Here is a 22041-nt window from a genome sequence, read left to right on the forward strand (position 1 = left end):
TATCTGTAAGAAATTTACCAAGAGCTTCTAGTTTGACAGTGAGATCCATTTTCTCTTTGGCTAGACAATTTAATTGAATTTCTTTTTCTCCGATCTCCTGTTTAAGAAGATTTAACTCTGTCTTTAAAATTAGTACTTTAGAAGATAGATATTGTATGGGCTTTAGGAGTTTTACCAACTCTTTATCAACATCTTCTCTTTCATCAGAGATAGACATAGATGTTTTCGTAACTCCTGGATCATGAGTCAACGAAGTAGTAACATCTTTGACATTTGAGTATTCGTATTATTGCAAAACGTTAACTGAATTAGACATTAGATTCAATTCTTATAGGTTGGATCGAACCAAATACAGATTGTTAGATCTTTTCGTGTTTTCCTGCTCCGATACCAATTGAAAAGGCGAGGGTACCCAAATATACCTCAAGCTAAAACTTTTCCTACCTATAAGTCATTTATCCGAAAGTGATTGTCTATGGACTGAGTCGAGACGATACAACTAATCGGTTCACACTTCATGTGATCGTCTATGGATACGAGATCGAGACAATACAACAACGAAGTATGTTTACTTGATACAAAGGTTCGGACTTAATCAAACACAATAGGATTGGTTATCAAGTAAATAAGAATTAACGTTTGTGTAATTTACTTTAACTATAATAAAACAATTATAATACGGAAATATAAAGTAAATAACATAGCAAGATTTTGTTAACGAGGAAACCGCAAATGTAGAAAAACCCCGGGACCTTGTCCAGAATTGAATACTCTCAGGATTAAGCCACTACACAAAATTACACCTAACTTCGTATGGTTGATATCAAGCAACTAAACCTATAGTTCACCTAGTTCCATCTGTATTCCCACGCCTCCAACTTATAAATAAGTCACGTATTTGGAACAATTCCTTTGGTTCGTATTCCAAACAGTAAACGAACAACAAATATGTTTGGTATCAACTCTTTTCAACCAAGTGATATGAGTCGGAAAAAGGCTCTTCCGTTTATCTTAACATAAACTCCTTCGTCAGGTCATTAGATCTATCTTATGTTCAATTACCGAAGTAATCGTTTAAGATTAAGCCAACAACACTCTTAATCCAAAGAATTGTGTTGATGCCGATCTACTCAATTAATCAATCCACTCTACCACAAGGATAAACCGATTATTAATTGGATCCTCTTTTACCAAAACAAGTATTATGCACAACAAAGATTATAAACCCAAGTCAGATCTTCAATATCTTCTTTGTCTTCAAGTCTTCTTAAATCTTCAATAAAAACCTGCACACAATCATTTGAATCTCTTGTGATCAATCATGCACAGAATGGAGTCTGTTAACTATGGATTATCACAAGATCGTCTTTAGAACTAACAACAGTCTAAAGATACCTGTCGAAACTCTGAACTAGTTTGAGTGAATATTATATCTTAAGAGAAGATCCTCAAGCATAAACAAACTAGGTGCAATCAAATTTCAACTACTGTTGGTCAATCAAAGCAATCGAAAACAAAAGATAAACCACAATTATCTAGTTTCCCACCAACGGTACACGTTAGAGCTTCTCAATCCCAAAGAAGACTTTAAACTGAGCGGCCATAATAGATTTCGCCTAATTAGGTTACTCTCCTCTCCGAATAGGCGGCTACACCAGTAACAACAACAAAAGAGGAAGTTTGTTGTTACGAAGGATTAGTTTGCTAGAAAGGCAAACTTCAAGTATTTATAGACAAGGAAGTTTGGACACCAAGGAATTTCCAAAACCGAAAATATTCTCAAGATATTCATTAAAGCACAAATTCGGTTTTCATAATTCCTGGAAATGCTCTTTCCAAAAATAATGATCGAAATCTCTCAGAAAATCTAATTAGTAAATGCACATTATTAATTCTGGAATTTCCCTACAAAATGAAATTAATAACCTTAATTAAAAGATTCTTAACTTACTTATGTTTCGATCCTGGGATTCTCTTCCCTTATCTGTTAAGGATTATCTTTGAACAATTAATGATAAACATTCACAACACGTGTTCAAAGTATATCGACATCCTAACTTTGTAAGTTCTATTTCACACTTATAACCTTGAAATCGATTTTCCACACTTTTAAACAAGTTTAGAATTAGTTCATCTGACTTTAAAGAACTATGTAATTGACCAAACAAACATTCGATCACAATCATGGGTTTAACGGTTCTACCAAAACAGGTTTCGATTCTACCGCCATGTGAGTACTGTGCATAGTCACACTAGCTTTCCAAAATTCGGTTGACTAGGTACTAGGATCGGTTCCCCACATATATATGGTATCTAACTTATATGTGTTACACATGTCATAGGATCGGTTCCCCTTTGCCTAAAAATGTGTCTCACATGTCCATAGGATCGGTTCCCCTTTCTGCTATAAACCTTGCTGCACTCCATAAAAGGATTGGTTCCCCTTTATGATGTGTTGCACCTCTTACTAGGATCGGTTCCCCTTTCCCAAAATTGGCCAGACAAAACACAAACCCGATCATACCATCTTAGGTGATTACTTAAGATCGGTTTCACTAATAAAAGTCATACCAATACATAAGTCAGGCCTTTGTGAATAGTTCTACCAAGAACACAAACAAGTTGTGAGCGGTTATACTCAATCACACGTATTAGTTGTTCATAAGATATGCAATGAATAACAAAACCAATAATACCTGGCAATTTTCTTTTCGGTTCACAAACAAGTTTATGAACCTACTTCCTTAGAAAACATGTAAGACATTGTTCCCTAGGATGAAATCCTCACCTCATACCCATATATAATCACAATAGCATTCAAATGATTATGGCGATCTCTTATCTACAAAGTTTAATGGTTAAGCAATAAACCTCGTATTGTATTCCTTAATACTATGTCTATCTAGAGTTCAAATATGTTTCGCAGTTATGTTTTCAATATACACAACTTGAAAGATACGTTAGGGAATGAAACAGTTCAAGTCAAATATCACTAACCTCAAGTGGAAGGATGATTGTTGTCGTTGTAGCTCCTTGCTTCTTCACATCTTCAAGTCTTTGCAATACTTGTAATGTATCATATCCTAATACTTTCAAGCTAACCTATACGAAATTGACTCTAGTACATAATCAAGCGACTCTTAACATGAGTTTTGATTCACTAAAATATGACAACCAAACTTGACATACCAACGCTTGGTGGGTTCAACCGAGCAATGCTCTAACAGCGTTGAATCGATCAATTGGGAAATTAAACCTTTGGTTGTTGATTGAAATTGATTGATCCTTGAACATTGGTCTTTGGTGTCGTTCAAGTTATTTCTCTTGTATTCAATCGGGCTCGCAAATTCTTATTTGTTGATTGCAGATTGAATTAAGAGATAGAGATATAAAACTCTTGGATATACTTTTCTCTAGATTGAGTCTAACTGTCTAGTTGATTCTCTTGAAAGTATATTGGAGTTTGTCTATTCATATTGCCAAACGAATTGTTAGGTGTGGTTTTTAGACCTCCGCTTTTTCTTAACAACATTAGGTGATTGGAAAGCACTCGGTCCTCCAAGCATATAAGATGTTTGTTGTTGTTGTGGTGGTGGTGTAACATTGTAGCAATAATTTGGGTTGTGGGGAGAAAATGATGATGAAATGCTCCTATGATCTAGTCGAAATACTTGAGGTTGAGATACATGCACAGTTTGTGGTGAAGTATTGTGTCGTACATGTGGTGAAGAACTCCGTCGTACTTGTGTTTCTCCCACCACTGTATTATCACTATCGTGCAATGATCTGTTGCTCTTGGTGGAATCGGTAGACGGTGAACGCACATCATTATTTACAGTTGGACTCAATCCAAACATTGTGTCCTCGTGCCATTTCCGACACACATTCAAGTGTACAACCTCCGTTTGCCGATTCATCCAATACAAATCATTCAGTCGACTCCGCAACTCTTCGTCACTGGCAGTCACATTCTAGTAAGGATAATCACGTTCCATAGATTGGGATGTTATGGGGATCGTGGTTGGCTCACCTTGTGAAGTAATACTTAGCATCTCCCAACGAATTTCGGGCATATTTGACGAATATGATGAAGGACTTGCACCCTTGGTGGGGTAAGTCAAAAAAGCATGGCTCTTTTGGAAGTGGTTGGTTAGGAACGATATTTGCATCATTCGACAGGCATGATAACCCTGGGAAATCAAACCCATAGATGTGCATGTTGTGTGTCCCAATTACAGGATTCGCAATCGAATTGTACCAGTTGACATCAATGTTTTAATAACCGGACCGGACGACGAACCAGTAAAATTACTGGGTCAAGGTTCACTGGGTTAACCAGTGGTTCAACCAATGGGTCAGTGGGTTATCAAGTATATAATAACTTCAAAACTAGCCCTAATCTCATCTAATGTATTATTACTCATCCAATGTAGTATTAACAGTAGAACGTGGTGGTAGTGGATGGGTGATTACTGAATAAGGAAAGGATGTGAAATTAATATATCCAAAATCCAAGTCACCTCTCGTATACTTTTCCTTCTCCTACAGTTTTTTCTCATTCTTTCTTTATCTGTTTTCTTTTTTTTTTGGTTCTATTCTTTCTCTTTCTATTATCTCATTCTTTCTTTCTCTATTTTTCTTTTGGCTTGATTATCTCTCTCTTTGTTACCACCAACAGAGAAGTTTATTTGTGAAGTTCTTTCTTTTCTTTTCTAAATTTTTCCAAAGTCCTCTTATTATCCTAGGTGTGAGTTTTATTTGATGGATTTATTTATTTATTTTTATAATATTTTTTTCTTTCTTTCTTCATGAACGGATATTATGATGGATGATACATTATAGATCTGATTCCTTAAAGGAAAAATCCATCTTTAAATTGCTAAAACTATTAGAGCACTACTCGGTCGAACTCGCATGCGTTGCTATCTCAAGCATGTTTGTCAATGTTAGTGATCAAAATTATAAGTTTTGATTTCTAGTATACTATAGCTAAGTCTCGGATTAGGATAGAAAGCGTAGTTGAGCTCAATAACTCTATGGCGATCATCATACAAGACGAAGAACTACTCAAGGAACTGGTGGAACTTCATCGACTAAAAGGTATGTGGAGACTTGAACTTATCTATCACTCAAAAGTCTATCTACTCTATCTCCTATCTTGAGACAAAAGTCATTTTGCTATATAGACTTTGATTATACACATTTGCTATTTCGGGCCGAGTGTATCTCGCTTATCTATTTCTCTAAATATGTGTTGGTAAGCTTTCGCTTTGGCCAAGTTCATCTTTACTTAGTGACGAAAGTCATGTTAAGTTTCAATTACTTGAAAATGGCTTTGACGAAAAATAGTTTGTGAATAACAACTATATAACGTCCTCTAAGAATGTCTCAATGATTGAAATGAGAGTTGATTATATAATCATTGTTAGATATAAGCATTCTGCGGAAACACATACATGTATAAATTCTTATTCCTTGAACCAAAGTATGCGTACTTTGCTGCTCAGGAAAATCGGAACAGAGTCCGCGAACCCAGTCCGCGTACTATCGCAGGTTCTCTTCTCGAGAAAATCTGCTGGAGTTTGTGAACTATTTACAAACTTAATCTGGGTACTTAAGTCCGCGTACCTAGTACGCGTATTTAGGTTGGTTATTTTCTAAAAACGATTATTAGTGAACTTATACTTATATTAACTAAGGAATGCAAGTTTGCAAACCGTGGCTATAAAGTTCATGAATCGATTCGAGTGAATCAAATCGTTTTTGCTTCGACTATGTATTGTATACTTCTATAAGATCTAAGCAATTGAACAACTCTCTAACTAGTTCATTTGAGTCATTTAAACTAGTTATGGTAAAGAAGAATATGGTTAATATGGAAGTGCTCATATGGCTAACCATTTAGTTAACTACTATTGAACCAACAAATGTACATGTTTGGGTACGGTTACATAAACCTAAAACGTACATTTCATTTGTGTGCAACAAGCTAAGTTTTCGATCTAACGGTTGAAAGATATTAGCTTGAATCCAATCAGGTTTTCATCTAACAGTGAATATTGAATGCTTTGTTACTAAGCTAATATTGATTGCAAACCCTGATTTGAAAGACTATATAAGGGAGAACTCTAGCATCTGGGAAACCTAATCCACACATTTCCTGTGTGATACTAGTTGTATAAGATAGAGTCGATTCTCCTTTAACCTTAGGTTTCTACCGAGACCCTGTAGGTTAACGATTTGAAGACTTCATTGGGATTGTGAAGCCAGACCGATACTACTTTCTTGTAGTTGTGTGATCTGATCTTGCTGTTTCTATCGTATTGAGTACAATCGTAACGATTGGCTTGAGATTGATATCTCCGATAGGAAAGATATAAAAGTAATCACAAACATCTTCGTCTCATCGTTTGTGATTCCACAATATCTTATTTCGCCGCGTCGATTAAGATTATTGTGAGGTGATTGATAATACTAGGTTGTTCTTCAGGAATATAAGTTCGGGTTAACAATTGGTTATTATTCACCTTGATTTATCAAAAGACGAAAAAAAACTCGTAGGTATTTCTATGGGAGACAGATTTATCTATTACCTAGACTTTTTTGTGTGATACAGATTTGTTTATTAAAGTCTTCGACTTTGGGTCGTAGCAACTCTTAGTTGTGGGTAAGATCGGCTAAGGGAATCAAGTGCGTAGTATCCTGCTGGGATCAGAGACTTAAGGAGCGCAACTGTACCTTGGATCAGTGTGAGATTGATTGGGGTTCAACTACATTCCAGACCGAAGTTAATTTGTAGTGGTCTAGTGTGTGTAGCGGCTTAATACAGTGTGTGTTCAATCTGGACTAGGTCCCGGGGTTTTCTACATTTGCGGTTTCCTCGTTAACAAAACTTCTGGTGTCTGTGTTATTTCTTTTCAGCATTATATTTTGTTATATAATTGAAATATCACAGGTTGTGCGTTTGAATCAATCAATTGGGAAATCCGACCTTTAGTTGTTGATTGAAATTGATTGATCCTTGAACATTGGTCTTTGGTACCATTCAAGTGATTTCTCTTGTATTCAATTAGACTCGTAGATTTCTATTTGCTTGAGTAAGAATTGAATCGAGAAAGAGAGATATAACTCTTTGATATACTTTAATAAGATTGAGTCTAGTTGATTCTCTTGAAAGTATATTGGAGTTAGTCCATACAGATTGCTAACCGAAATATTGGGTGTGGTTGTTGTACCCCCGCTTTTTCAATTGGTATCAGAGCAGGAAAACACGCTTAAAGACCTTACAAGTCTGTGTTTGTAGCGATCTGACTCTATGGACATGAATTCTATCTCCATAAGCGTACCACCAGTCTTCTACGGCTTAAACTACCTATGGTGGAAAATTTCTATGCGTGCTTTTCTTCAAGCTCGTGATTTTCAAACATGGGTACGTGTTGTTAATGGCTATGATCCTCCGTTAATACAGAAGGTGATGTATCTATATCGAAGGATATATGTAGATATGGTCCAGAAGAAGTTCTTTCTACAAAGGAAAATTCTGACGGCTTAAATGCTATCATACATGCCATTACCCCAGATCTTCAGCACCATGTGACTATGTGCACAAAGTCTAAGGAAGCCTAGGATATCTTAGAAACCGTATTTGAAGGAAATACCAATGAGAAAGAAGCTAGGCTTCAGAACCTAAGTTCTGATTGGGAAAACCTTCATATGGCAGATGAAGAAACGTTTGATGAGTTTAATCACAAAGTGTCTGAAATTGTTAATGCATCTTTTGCATTGGGTAAGACTATTCCTGAAAAGGATATTGTGATGAAAATTCTCAGATCGCTGCCATCTAGATACGATTCGAAGAAGCATGCCATCGCTGAAGGAAATAATCTCGCAACGCTTTCCAGAAATACTCTGGTTGGGAAGCTAAAGATCTGTGATTATGAGTATACGTCCAAGTCTAGTAAGGATGTTGCCTTCAAAGCACAGAAGAACACTAAATTACTTGATAAAAGTAAAAGTGTTTACATCTCTGAAGATGATCTTTCTGAGGCTGATTCATCAGATGAAGATCTTGACAAGTCAGTCTCGTTGATCACAAGACAGTTTATGGATCTTCTTTTGAAGAGAAGTAAACGGTTTTCCAGAGATAAATCCAAGTCGTCAGATAAACCTCATAATCGTGTTCCACCTAAAAATAGGGATATTGATGAAACTGATGACGAGGATATGCCTCAGTGCTTTAAGTGTAAAGGTTTTGGTCATTTTGCAAATGAGTATTTAAATCGAAAGAAACACACTGGGAACAAAGATCTTGCTGCAACTTTTTGATGAAATGTCTGACAACTATGATTCTGTTGAAGACGAGAAATCAAGCGTTGCTCTTCTTTGTGAAAATATTGATTTTTATAATTGTAGCAATACACACATCAATCTTGATATTCTTTCAGAAGAAAACTCAACCAATCTGGAAGATAAAATTGACCCCTTATTTGGAAACTCTGTGTATGATGTTTCAAGTTCCACTATGTGTCTAGCTGCTTGCACATCTCAGATGTCTGAATTATATTCAAGATTGACATGCTCATATTGTTCACTCAAGGGTTATGAACTATCAAAGTGTTACAAGTACAAACACAAATTGAGACATGTCAACAAACTTCAACGAAGAGCAAATCGATTAGCAAACAAGCTTAAACTTGCTCAGAAGACCGCTGAGGTATGTAAGATTTTATCTTCGTCTAAAAAGTTAGTTTCCAAGGACAAAACAAGACCATTAGAGAAGAAAGTATGGTCAAATCGTTTTGATAGACAGAGGTCTGTGGATTCCTCTCAAGAGGAACATGGTGGACAAATTGTTGTTCACCGCAACACAGCTTGATTGTGTTGATTTGTAAATCTTGTCTCATGTGCCTGATCAAAAGAGACAAGATTGTGTACCTCTCAGGCTTTAGGAAAAGTTTGTTTTCTTCTTTTCTTGGCTTTGTTGTTTTTTTTTGGAATTCCATGTCTATCAATAAAGGAGGGTCATTCTCGACAATTCTACTCTCTTTAGGGTTCAGAATTGTGCGTGCACAAACCTGTTAAAGGTTAACCCTACATTCCTTTTTCCTTTCCTGAAACTTCTTTTATCTTAAGACTACTTGTTGAATTGTGATTTCCTCTCACAAACCCATACGTTTATGGATACTCCAAGCATCATATCTTCTGATCATTATTAATCCATCAATCATGAAGGAAAAAGAGAAATCTCCTTTATCTCCGACATTGAAAAGAAAAAGAAGGAATGTGAGGAAGCCTAGAGATGTTCCTTGAAATTCTCAAAATTTTTCTGATGTTCTTGAAGTGTTGAAGGAGACGCAAAAGGAGATTCAACAAATAAAGGCTTTTGTGTTTAAGACTCATGAGATTCAGAACGACATCAGACAAGAAGGTTTATTGATATTAACTTCTATCTTCATGAACCTTATGTACCAATGGTTGTTGACGACAAGGAGTTCAGGGACGATAAAGAATTCTTTAAAGGTCTTAACATCTAGTAAATCTTCTACAAAGAATTTTATTTTCTTGTTTTGTTTTGTTTAGAAGAATAACTATAGTTTGGAATAGCCATTATTGTGATTACACATAGCTATGTCCAACATTTTCATCTTCATATTTTTAGGTTTATTTATTTAAATTCTAAAAAATTGTTTGGAAGATGATTTTTGGAGTATTAATCTTTATGGTTTTATATATTGCAATTTGTTATGGGATATGTGTGTTTGCGTCCGTGAACTATGATTGTCCCATACCTTGTCAAAAGTTAAGTCTTTCGTATGTCGATATGCATGTATTGAAAAAGAATTAATGAACTTTTGACATCACAAAAGTGTGAAACCTATTATGTCATTATGCAAATATTGATAGAAGATAGGGTGAACTTTTGTTTACATGGATTATGTCTATTGTATGTCATTGTGCAAATAGTGATGGAAAATAGAATGAATCATTGTCTATTTCGCAGTATTGATCTTCCCAGATCCATATTTTTTGTATATACTGTGAGGCTCCATAATTTCTCTTATGTTGAGAATTTTCGATTAGATTAATCATGGGTTTTCTTGTGGTTAATTTAATTGAGTATTTTTGGACTCAAATTCATATTCGTATGTGATTTTTTATGTCCAAAGAAATCCTTCTTTTCTTATGAAATTAAGGTCGCTCTTGTTGTTATTTCGGGAATGACATTTTATGGGGGAGAGTTCTTAATTGAACTTGTTATTAATTTCCAAATCTTTGTGGGGAGTGCGGCTGTGGAATATTATATGAGTTATCTCGTATCTTTATAAACTCCTTGATGAAAGCATTTAGCTTCGGCTATATGATTGCATCTAAATAAGTTGATATGTGCTTACTTTTATTCATGAAATGTCTCTATGAAAATTTTCATTAGGATCCCGTTTTGGTACCTTTGCCAATTTTATTGACAAAAAGGGGGAGAATTAATGTGTAGTTCACACTACAAATACATATAGTTTTCGGATCATTATGTAAGGGGGAGTGGTTTCCATGTGAGATGGAGTATTGACTAAGGGTGAGTGATACATATCACCATAGTATTGTTGTCGAAGTTGTGATACAACTGAACTTTGATGTTGTATAATAATACTATGACATTGTATAACGATGATTGAGAATTCTTTTTTTCTCATTGTTATAGCTACGAATTTGCAACAACGATGATGCTAAACTTACAACCTCTGGAATCATTGGAGTACTTGGGAGTGATGAAGATTTCGAGTAATATGAAGATTAGGCATGTGGAAGAAGAGCTACAAAAGTTTATTTATCTATTTTTGTATTTCGTATGTATTGGTAGTTTTATCATTAAAATTGACAAAGGGGGAGATTGTTAGAGCACTGCTCGGTCGAACTCGCATGCGTTGCTATCTCAAGCATGTTTGTCAATGTTAGTGATCAAAAGTATAAGTATTGATTTCTAGTCTACTATAGCTAAGTCTCGAACTAGGATAGAAAGTGCAGTTGAGCTCAAGAACTCCATGGCGATCATCATACAAGAAGAAGAACTACTCAAGGAACTGGTGGAACTTCATCGACTAAAAGGTATGTGGAGACTTGAACTTATCTATCACTCAAAAGTCTATCTACTCTATCTCCTATCTTGATACAAAACTACTCAAGGAACTGGTGGAACTTCATCGACTAAAAGGTATGTGGAGACTTGAACTTATCTATCACTCAAAAGTCCATCTACTCTATCTCCTATCTTGAGACAAAATTCGTTTTGCTATATAGACTTTGATTATACACATTTGCTATTTCGAGCCGAGTTTATCTCGCTTATCTATTTCTCGAAATATGTGTTGGTAAGCTTTCGCTTTGGTCAAGTTCATCTTTACCTAGTGACGAAAGTCATGTTAAGTTTCAATTACTTGAAAATGGCTTTGATGAAAACTAGTTTGTGAATAAAAACTATATAACATCCTCTAACAATGTTTCAATGATTGAAATGAAAGTTTAGATTATATAACCATTGTTTGATATAAGCATTGTGTGGAAACACATACATGTATAAGTCCTTATTCCTTGAACCAAAGTATGTGTACTTTGCTCCTCAGGAAAACCGGAACAGAGTCCGCGTACTGTCGGAGGTTCTCTTCCCGAGAAAATATGCTGGAGTTTGTGAACTATTTACAAACTTATTCCGGGTACTTGAGTCCGCGTACCTAGTCCACGTACTTAGGTTGGTTATTTTCTAAAAACGATTATTCGTGAACTTATGCTTATATTAACCAATGAATGCAAGTTTGCAAACCATGGCCATAAAGTTCATGAATCTATTCGAGTGAATCAAATCGTTTTTGCTTCGATTGTGTCTTGTATAGTTCTATAAGATCTAAGCAATTGAACAACTCTCTAACTAGGTTATTTGAGTCATTTGAACTAGTTACGGTAAAGAAGAATATTGTTAATATGGAAGTGCTCATACGGCTAACCATTTGGTTAACTACTGTTGAACTAACAAATGTACATGTTTGGGTACGGTTACACAAACCTAATACGTGCATTTCATTTGTGTGTAACAAGATAAGTTTCCGATCTAACGGTTGAAAGATATTAGATTGAATCTAATAAGGTTTTCATATAACGGTGAATATTGAATGTTTTGTTACTAAGCTAACATTGATTGCAAACTCTGATTTGGAAGACTATATAAGGGAGAACTCTAGCAACTGGGAAACCTAATCCCCACACCCCCTGTGTGATACTAGTTGTATATGCTAGAGTCGATTCTCATTTAACCTTAGGTTTATATTGAGACTCTGTAGGTTAACGACTTGAAGACTTCATTGGGATTGTGAAGCCAGACCGATACTACTTTATTGTAGTTGTGTGATCTGATCTTGCTGTTTCTATCGTATTAAGTACAATCGTAACGATTGGATTGAGATTGATATCTCCGATAGGAAATATATAAAAATAATCACAAATATCTTCGTCTCATCGTTTGTGATTCCACAATATCTTCTTTCTCCGCGTCGATTAAGATTATTGTGAGGTGATTGATAATACTAGGCTGTTCTTTGGGAATATAAGTCCGGGTTATCAATTGGTTCCTGTTCACCTTGATTTATCAAAAGACAGAACAAACTTCGAAGTTATTTCTGTGGGAGACAGATTTATCTATTACCCTAGACTTTTTTGTGTGATACAGATTTGTTTATTAAAGTCTTCGACTTTGGGTCGTAGCAACTCTTAGTTGTGGGTAAGATCAGCTAAGGGAATCAAGTACGTAGTATCCTGATGGGATCAGAGACGTAAAGAGCGCAACTGTACCTTATATCAGTTGAGATTGATTGGGGTTCAAATACATTCCAGACCGAAGTTAGTTTGTAGTAGGCTAGTGTCTGTAGCGGCTTAATACAGTGTGTGTTCAATCTAGACTAGGTCCCAGGGTTTTTATGCATTTGCGGTTTCCTCGTTAACAAAACTTCTGGTGTCTGTGTTATTTATTTTCCGCATTATATTTTGTTATATAATTGAAATATCACAGGTTGTGCGTTTGAATCAATCAATTAGGAAATCCGACTTTTTGTTGTTGATTGAAATTGATTGATCCTTGAACATTGGTCTTTGGTACCGTTCAAGTGATTTCTCCTGTATTCAATTAGACTCGCAGATTTATATTTGCTTGAGTAAGAATTGAATCGAGAAAGATAGATATAACTCTTTGATATACTTTATTAAGATTGAGTGTAGTTGATTCTCTTGAAAGTATATTGGAGTTAGTCCGTACAGATTGCTAATCGAAATATTGGGTGTGGTTGTTGTACCCCCGCTTTTTCAAAAACAAATCACAATATATAGATTTAGTGAACCTATGGAAGATCTGTTTTAAAAATTTGATGATGCTTGAGAAGAGAAAAAAATCTGATGAAAAAGTAAACAGTTGAACCGTCTGAAAACCGGTTAGGTCAGTGGTTCACCGGTTAAATCGGCCGGGTCACCCGGTTCACTGTTTTTTTAACATGTTACTGGATGGTGTTGAATCATACCGTTTTTCTAACTGGTTCATCGGTTCTCCGGTCCAACCGTCTGGTCCGTGTCTTAAAACACTGGTTGTCATATTATGCTTCACCAATATCCATCTTTGTATTTAGTTCATAGCTCTCCCAATTGGTTCTTCTCAGACGATCAAAATCTGATCCATAGGTTTGCATCTGTTGTGGCGAGTTAATTGCAATTGCATATATACCTTGTATTTGGTAGTGCAGTCTTTCTCCCAGGTACCAAACCCCTCTTTCTGCTTCTGGAGTGTAAAAAACAACTCTACGCCAAGAATAATCAAGAATACGTTGTCCATCATTAGCACCATACTCAGGAAAATCAATGTAAGGATGAACAACTACGTTATTGTGGCTAGCTCCAAGTCATCTGATGAAACATCTGAACAAAACTGGAAACCGAGACGTCGCTGCCAGTGTCCTTCGGTAAGTTGGTCGATATGTACATGTCCAACATTGGAAATCTAACTGCATCGTCTTTAAGATTGGTTTACCAACACGGAAGTAGGTATACCACCAATACTGCAAATTACTCCATAATTTTAGTATTTTGACTTAATTTACATTTGTTCATAAAAATTATTTGAATTTAAAAATAATAATTTTGATATTTACCTCTATGATTCCACAAAAACCAGTGAATTTAGGCATACCCATGGACGCTTGATCCAGTCCACAGTACAATTCTGCTAAAATTGCAGATCCCCAGTCATAATCTGGTGCTTTGTCAAGATCTTCGAACACTTGAAGCCAACCAACACGAGCAACAAAAGTTGAGTTTGGAAAGAGTGAACAGTACCCATATGATAACACCCTTTCGAGTTCAGGATAGTCATCTACATCTTATGGGTTTCTGCTTTGGATAAGGAAAGACTTCAACGCTGAACATTTAATCCCACCTCTTTTCAATTCTTTATAATCTTCACGTATTTATGATCCATAAACGAGGGAAAAAGCATTTCCCATTTACTATTTGATATCCATTCGTCTTGGTTGAATGGTGTCGGCTCTTTCATTCCACTTGGGATCCCACAAATGAAATACAAATTAAGGGACGTAATTACTATTACAAGTATAATATCAACTATGATTAATTCTTTTGATTATTTAATAATTATTTAAAATAAATATAATTTAAGTTAAGTTAAACAAGCTTACCAATTTCAAAATCCATAAAATGGAATGTGTGCGTCGTTGGACACCACCTTTCTACCACAGTTTCCGTAATTCTATTATTGTATCTTCTAGGACTTGATGGGGTAGAACTTCATAAACAACCTTTAAGTCTGAAAATCCACCTCTCATTCTAAAATAATCCTCAGACTGATCTTGATGCCCCGACACATGACCTTGGACTAATGATGGAGCAGCAACGACACTCGGCGAAGCAAACTCTGCTTCCCGATTTGAGAAAAATCTACACCTGTGGTAGGCCGCGGTGCCAGTTCATTTCTTCGATCTCTTATCTTCTTTACACTATTGACCGCTTTTCTTAAAATGCCACTCATATTGTATCAAAACCTTTTGATTTAGAAGAGTTTTAGAATAAGGAAATAGTAGTGGTGTGACTGAAAATGAATTGAGTTGAAGGAATTTATAGCTCTGAAAACTATACTGTTGAGAATATGGACGTTGGAAAATCGACTGTTGGCGTTTTTATATCTCACGTCCGCGTTAATATGACCAACTCCAGAGTTGTTGTCTTGAGCACCAGCGTTTTTACCTACACACACCAGCGTTTGTCCTACACACGCTAGCGTTTGTCCTTAGGTCGGGCGCTTGATGATCAACCGCACGGTGCTATTCCATAGTGGAGAAACCTGTTTAGCCATCCACCTGGCTCAACAAAAATTTTCATTTGAACATTACCATAGGAATTGCCCTTACTTCTTTTTCTTCAAGCAAACAAAAAAAAATTATAGCTCAGTTGGTCATTCCCGTTTCCCAAAGTTTCATGCGTTCCAGGAGGTCCCAGGTTCGAGACCTCAATGGCGTAATATTGCATAAATTAACATGGAAAGTAGAGTTAGTTTGCCCCCCTTGTGACACAATCTCAGCCCCCCCCACCCCCCCACCCCCCACCCCATCCGCTTCGGCTCCTTTGTCTAGGTTACCCATGAGGCTCGCTGGTAGGCTAGCACAACAACCTGTTCAATTAATGTAATAGTATGTTGTTGGAGCTTAGCTTGTTAGGCTTCCAACTAGTTAATGTAATACTTTGATGCAGTGAAGAGAGATTTACCCACACACGCAAGATTATTTGTTGGCTATCCCCATAGAGGGGATTAATCAGAAAATTGGACCCATGCAATTTTGCACTGTGCTTCGATATAGGCTTGGGATTCTTTTTTTGAAGAAGGAGGGACATGCCCCAGCTATGATAGAGAGATGAATATTTTTGATGACCATGCTTTGCATTGTTCTCATGAGGTTGGACTTAAGTTTAGACACGATCTAGTACGCGACACTCTTGCAGACATGTGCTATCGTGCAGGTGTACCTGCTAGGAAAGAGGTTGACCTGGGTCTCCTCTCTAATAGTGGGCAGGCCTTGAGACCTACTGATATCATGGTTTATAACTGGGATAATGGTCGTGACATGTGTTTGGACGTAACCGGTGTCTCTCCTATAACTGGTGGTGGTGATCGAACTTTTGTTCCTAGCCAGGAAATCTGTAATGCTGTCTTTCGGAAATGTAACAAATATATGGAGAAATGTGCGGCTCAGGGGTTTGGATTTGGTGTACTTGCCTTCACCACGTCAGGGGAGTTTGGTGGAAATACCATAGATTTTCTGAAAAAGTTGCGAAATTATATAGCTAATCATGATGCAAATATCAAAGTGGGAGATTTTCTTTTCCATAGATTAGGCGTTGTCATTCAAAAAGAGATTGGAGCGCAGTTAATGGCTCGGTTCCCTTCCAATATCTTGTAATAAAATGACAAATTAAGAAAAAATAGAAAAATAAAAAAATAAGTAAAAGGTTGAGCGGGGTCCGCAGTCCCGGTTCTCTGAGAAAGAAGTGGAATAAATTGGCCTCTTTTTTCCATGAATGCTAACGGAGGGACTGAAATTAGCAGGGATACCGTTTGAGTGGTCCGACGGTCTGGATCGAGTATAATTTTTTTGTCTCATATAAAACGATATCCCTGGTAATTCGGGTCCCCATTAGCAGCCATGCTTTTTCCGAACGCAGTTTTCCTTTTTTCTCTCTCTCCTCTCCTCTCCTCTCCTCTCCTCAAATCGCTCTGCTTTGAGAAAAACTTTCATGGACCTGGAAGGAGTGGTTGGAAGGTTTGCCAGCATGGTTGTGGCGTCTTTGATCAGGGAAGATAACTTCCCATTATATGATGTTATGATTCATGTAAGCTGTTCTTCTCTCTCTCAAAAAAGAAATTCTCGCCGACTTAGGGTTTATCACCGTAATCTTTCTTCTTCCTTACTTACATAATAAATAATATGCATACAACAGTATTGGTGTTTTTTCTTTTCTGGTCTGCATTTCTTTAAGAAAAATAACTGGTAAGATTTTTAGGTTAGGGTTTACTCTAATACCTACAGTACGTAAATCCTGACAAAGTTTTGTATTTTTAGGGTTAAATGAAGTGATCATTAGGTTATGAATAAATAAAAATCTTTTGCTTCGTTAAGTTAATGATGTTAAATATCAGGTGTAGCCTCTAGTTTCAAAATGAGTTGAATTTTGTGGCACCCAGAAGCCTGTTAAACGTAAAAACTTGGTTTTATTTTTACACTTTAAGCACCACTACCCTAGTAAGTGATACAAGTCTGGGATGAAGGTGCCAAGAAGATCTTTTTCATGATTTAGGAATTTTACAGCACATATTACTCCTTTCATTATGAGAGTTAATCTATTGTTGGAGTCTGAAATCTGAATTATCAGGTTGTGTGATAATAAGTAAGTAGATGGTTATCCTATTCCAACCTTTCTTATGCATGTGCAGGATTATAAAGAAGATCTCAAAACTACCCAGCGAATACTCGAACGGATGTTATTAATGATTGCATCCTGAAGTTGTGCCGGGCTCTTGTTCACTCAACAGGCAAAGAAAATGTCAAGGAAGGAATACAAAAGCTTGAAGGTGAAATGGGAAATTTTCAGTTTTAAACAGTTCCAGCATTTCCTGTCAATGTGAATTACTGTACTTTGTATGCTAAATCAAGCAAATTTCTAAATATTTGTCTCGCCATCTACTAATTTTACTGCTCGACACCTTATTAAAACTGATAAATTTGTTTTTGTAGACGGTTATAGGGGCGTACTGGGTGTACTTAGCCCACTTCAAAAGAGGGATATGCTTTATCTTCTCGCAGTTGCATATTACAGAGATGGTGACTATTCAAGGAGCTTATCTTACTTGAATCAGTGTTTGGAGGTTTGATGCCACGCCTTTACATGTTAACCATTAATAGTTATCTGGATCAAAAAGAACCAGTAATTTATCTTTTTATCTGTAATGCTTACTTCTAAGGTTAGGACTGGTGGAGTGCTGTAGAAGCATTAATAGCTTAGTTACAAACGACCTGGACCCCATGTCGTGTGTAGTCGGTGTCGAAACCTCTGGTTGCAGTAAAACTTCTTTTGAATTGATCTTTTTCATGGCACCGTTGATCTTCCAAAAAGCATCTTAGTTTACCTTGAATCTTCAGCCGTACTCTTTTTGTATGTGAATTTTTTGACTTGGCATGCCAATCTGGTTATAGTACATAAATGTGCATAAACGAGGTATTAATAAGACTATGATTGAATTTGGTTTGTTGGTTGCACCACACTTCAACCAAGCTTTAACCCTGAAGAAAAAATTCGGATCGGTTCTCTGGTTTCTCGTTGGTGGACCTCACCAATATTATCTTGATATGATTCTTGTAAGTTTTTGTCTACCAAGTAAGTTGTTATCAATTTACCATTTCAGAGTTTATGCCTCGTTTCCTATCCAATCTTTCTTTTTCATGTTACCACCAAATTGTTGTGTATGACTATAATGGATAATGGCGTTGCACCTAATCTGAACACATTGAAGATAATAACTACTGGGAGTCTTTGTTTGGGTTTAGCGAAAATGTTCTGAAACCTACAATGACCATGAGAATACTTTCGTAGTTTGCACTTGCACACCCAATTTTGTGGTGGCAGTATCATTTGTTTTTAGTGCTTTATTTAGGTTTAAGAATAGTTGGACTTATAATTTGTGTCTGTAAAGTCATGAAAGAAGTCTAAACGTCCATAGGAACCGTATTTTGGAAATGTCAAATAGTCATATAGACTACCAGGAGTGGCGTCTTTTTGTTCATTATTTTCACATGATGCGGAGGTGTTTGCTCATAAAGGTGGCTAGCTGTTTCACGCAAGAGTGAATATCAAGTTCAAGGGTGTTCATATGCCTAATACACTACTATTCTGGGGATTGTTTGCGGTGAGTTTTTTACGCCACATTGTTTAGGTGGTTTTGTTCTTTCTTACAAGATGAGTTTAGACTGGATCCTGAATTCATCTCTGATCTTTCCGGAGTTTCTACTGCTTCTGACTTGTCTTTTTTACTGACATTTAATTTTTACACGTGCCTTGAAGTAGGTAAGCCAAACATTTTCTTGTACTGTCATTTAGAAATATGATTATCTACATTCTGACGTGATAGAAGTTCGATAGTGGGAAGGCTTTCTTGGGATTGGGAAATTTTTAAGTGCAAGAAATGCCTTGCCAATGATGGAGGTTTTGCTAATCTAGGATGCTGAATTATGAGACTGTAATACATATTGAACTCTTCCTAGACTTGGTGCAAGTTTGTTTGTTGTATTCTAATTTTCTTTATGCATACACAGGATTGTGAGAGAGATATCGCAGAGGCCGGAGATGATGCTCCAGATGAGGTTAAGAATGAAAACATCATCAAGTTGTCCCGGGCTCTTGTTCACACAAGACAACCAGAAGATGTCCAGTGAGGAATAGCTTTGCTCGATGGTAAGTAAGAAAACTTCCGTTAAAAGCAGTTTCAACATTTTCAGTTAGTGTCAAATATGATTAAATTTACACTATATGCTTAAATGTGAACAGAGTCAAATATTTGTCTTGTGAAACATTGTTTTTGTAGCCTCTCTTGAGACAGGTGGACTGAGGGAACTTAAGAGAAGTCGACCGAGCCAACTTCAGATCAGGGATATGCTTTATATTCGCTCACTTGGACATTACATAAATCGTGACTTTATGAAGAGCATGAACTACGTGTGTCAATGTTTGGTGGTTTGTTCTCCTCTTCATGTTATCCATTAATAGTATTGTGGACTAAAATACATCCACATGTAAAATTTCTTTATCCGTAAAGCTTTCTCGAAAGTTTGAATGGCGGGAGTAATAATATAGTCTGTCCTCCTTTAACGAAGCTCTCCTTGTAAAAGATTGTCCAGTAGCTCGATATTGCATGTTGGAGGGTTGACCCCAGTAAAATTACGTATCTCAAACACTATCTGTCACATATAGGTTAAGTAAAATGGTTTACTTGCTAGGGCTACTGATATCTATGAACCCTATCCTGTGAATGATAACTGCTGAAGCAATAATTTAACACACCTGTTTGCAATATAACTTCTACCGTTTTGAAACAGAAATGTCTATAGAAATCAATTATATTGTACATCATATTGTACATCTCTTGAAGTATTCTTTGGAATATGACAGTGTTGTTATTCTTGTATTTCAATTTACTTGCGCAATAGGGCACATAAACAACGAGATAAATAGGGTTATGCTAGATCCAGCTTGGTCCTAACTGTTCTGTTTATAATTGATATATTTGATTTAGGATGCACCAGGCTTCTGGCAAGGTTGGTACCTGAGGTGAACATTATTAAATCGGACCGAAACAGGTGAATGTTCTTTACGTTATCTTTAAACTTTATCGGCTTAGAATTATAGTCTGTTCAAGGACTTGAAAGAAATGTTTGAAATGATTGCAGACGGATTACTCGGCGCTCTCTTTTTTTATGCTGCCAGTGCAGCTGTGCCGGCTATTATGAAAGCAAGATCGCTTCGTAAGACATGATATGGTGCAGACCCATTCTGTGGCATGTAAGAAATGATACCAGCTCAAGACCACTTTGTCTTTATTTTTTCTGCATGATAATCTCCCCTCCCCACTCTTTGTCACCTAGGTCATCGACCCATCCATTAAACATTTGTAATTATTTTTCTTTGCCAGCTTTGATGGAGATTGTGTAGAAGGCCTGTAAACTTTATTAATACTATTGGAAGTATAATTAGATTGTTATAACTTATAATGCAGTGTTAGTTTTCCTGTCCTTGATTAAAAATTTAAATCATGGAGTGTGTAGGAATAAGTATCATAAAGATCTCTTTTTGCATGTTCTTAGAGGATGTTGAGTTAAGTGCAAGTAACCAACCTGTAAAATGCTATAGGAGGAAGGGATTGAGACTTGAGAGAAGACAACTCTGTCCTACACTGGTCTCATCAATTTCTGTTCATGTGGGGTTCACCATTCCCTATTAGGGGGATTTTTTTTTTCCTGAGCTGAGCTGAATTCAAAATCTACAAGTTTTAAAGTTAGGGACCTTGGTGCGTTTGGCTACAATTCTGCTTCCGACTTCTGCTTCTCCAGAAGTAGAAGCCAGAAGTCCAGATATTTTGCTGGCAATTATTTGATTGTATCGAAAGGTCCAATGAATTGCTGTTTCTAGAAGTCGTTCTGAAATTCTACACCCAAACTGAATTCTTGCTTTTTGACTTCTAGAAGTCAACAAGCTACTTCTGGATGTGTATCCAAACACGTTATTAAGGTTTAGACAAACAAAGATTACAAAGAAATTCCCAGCTGTCTGATCAAAACAAAAAAAAAAAGATTTATCAAAACAAAAAAAGAAAGATTATAAAAGAAATCGTTTTTTTTTCACGCGTACCAAATAATAAGAACGCAAAAGGTTCGGATGACAAACAACAATGCATTAAGCTTTACAGTGGACATCAGCCAAATAAACCTGGCATTTTTAAGGGTCACTCGAAAGGAATTAAGGGCCACCAATAAGACAAAAAGGGATCACCCAAACGTAAATTGAAGTCAGCCCTTATCTCGCGTAATTTGTAATGGCAAAATCGCCCTCACATAATCGGCATATAATATAAATTTTTTATCCTCCGATAACAATCGGTAGATAAAATATAAATAGTTGGTCCGATTGTAGGAGTGTAGTATTTGAAGGAAATTTGTGTTTTTTTTTTTTTTTTTTTAGAGAAGAAGAAGGGAAAAAAAGAAGGGAAAAACCATTTTTTCTTAAATAAACAACAAAAATGGATGGATATGAAGAAGAGGGTGAGAATCATGGCGAAGAACATAATGTTAAAGGGTCACGACTGTTTAGAGAAGGCGATTTGGGATATATGTTGAATGATCCAAACTTTTGTGGAGAGGAAGCCCTAGACGACATGGAAGAAAATGCACTGTTGTGTAT

At 36.4% G+C, this 22041-nt stretch overlaps 1 long non-coding RNA gene across 9 annotated transcripts; it reads left to right on the plus strand.

Moving 5' to 3' along the window:
- The first annotated feature begins 16644 nt into the window (after positions 1 to 16644).
- On the plus strand, positions 16645 to 20888 carry LOC113323079. Of its 9 annotated transcripts, XR_003347417.1 has the most exons (7): positions 16646 to 16926; positions 17528 to 17665; positions 17829 to 18997; positions 19220 to 19327; positions 19404 to 19542; positions 19673 to 20444; positions 20535 to 20888. It is a non-coding gene; the product is annotated as an uncharacterized LOC113323079 (long non-coding RNA). The 9 variants fall into 9 exon arrangements; XR_003347414.1 differs by having other exon boundaries at positions 16645 to 16926; positions 17829 to 19327; XR_003347418.1 differs by having other exon boundaries at positions 16645 to 16926; positions 17829 to 19542; positions 20535 to 20646; positions 20777 to 20803.
- Positions 20889 to 22041: the final 1153 nt, after the last annotated feature.

This window comes from Papaver somniferum, chromosome 11 (genome assembly GCF_003573695.1).
Source record: "Papaver somniferum cultivar HN1 chromosome 11, ASM357369v1, whole genome shotgun sequence".
NCBI lineage: Eukaryota > Viridiplantae > Streptophyta > Magnoliopsida > Ranunculales > Papaveraceae > Papaver > Papaver somniferum.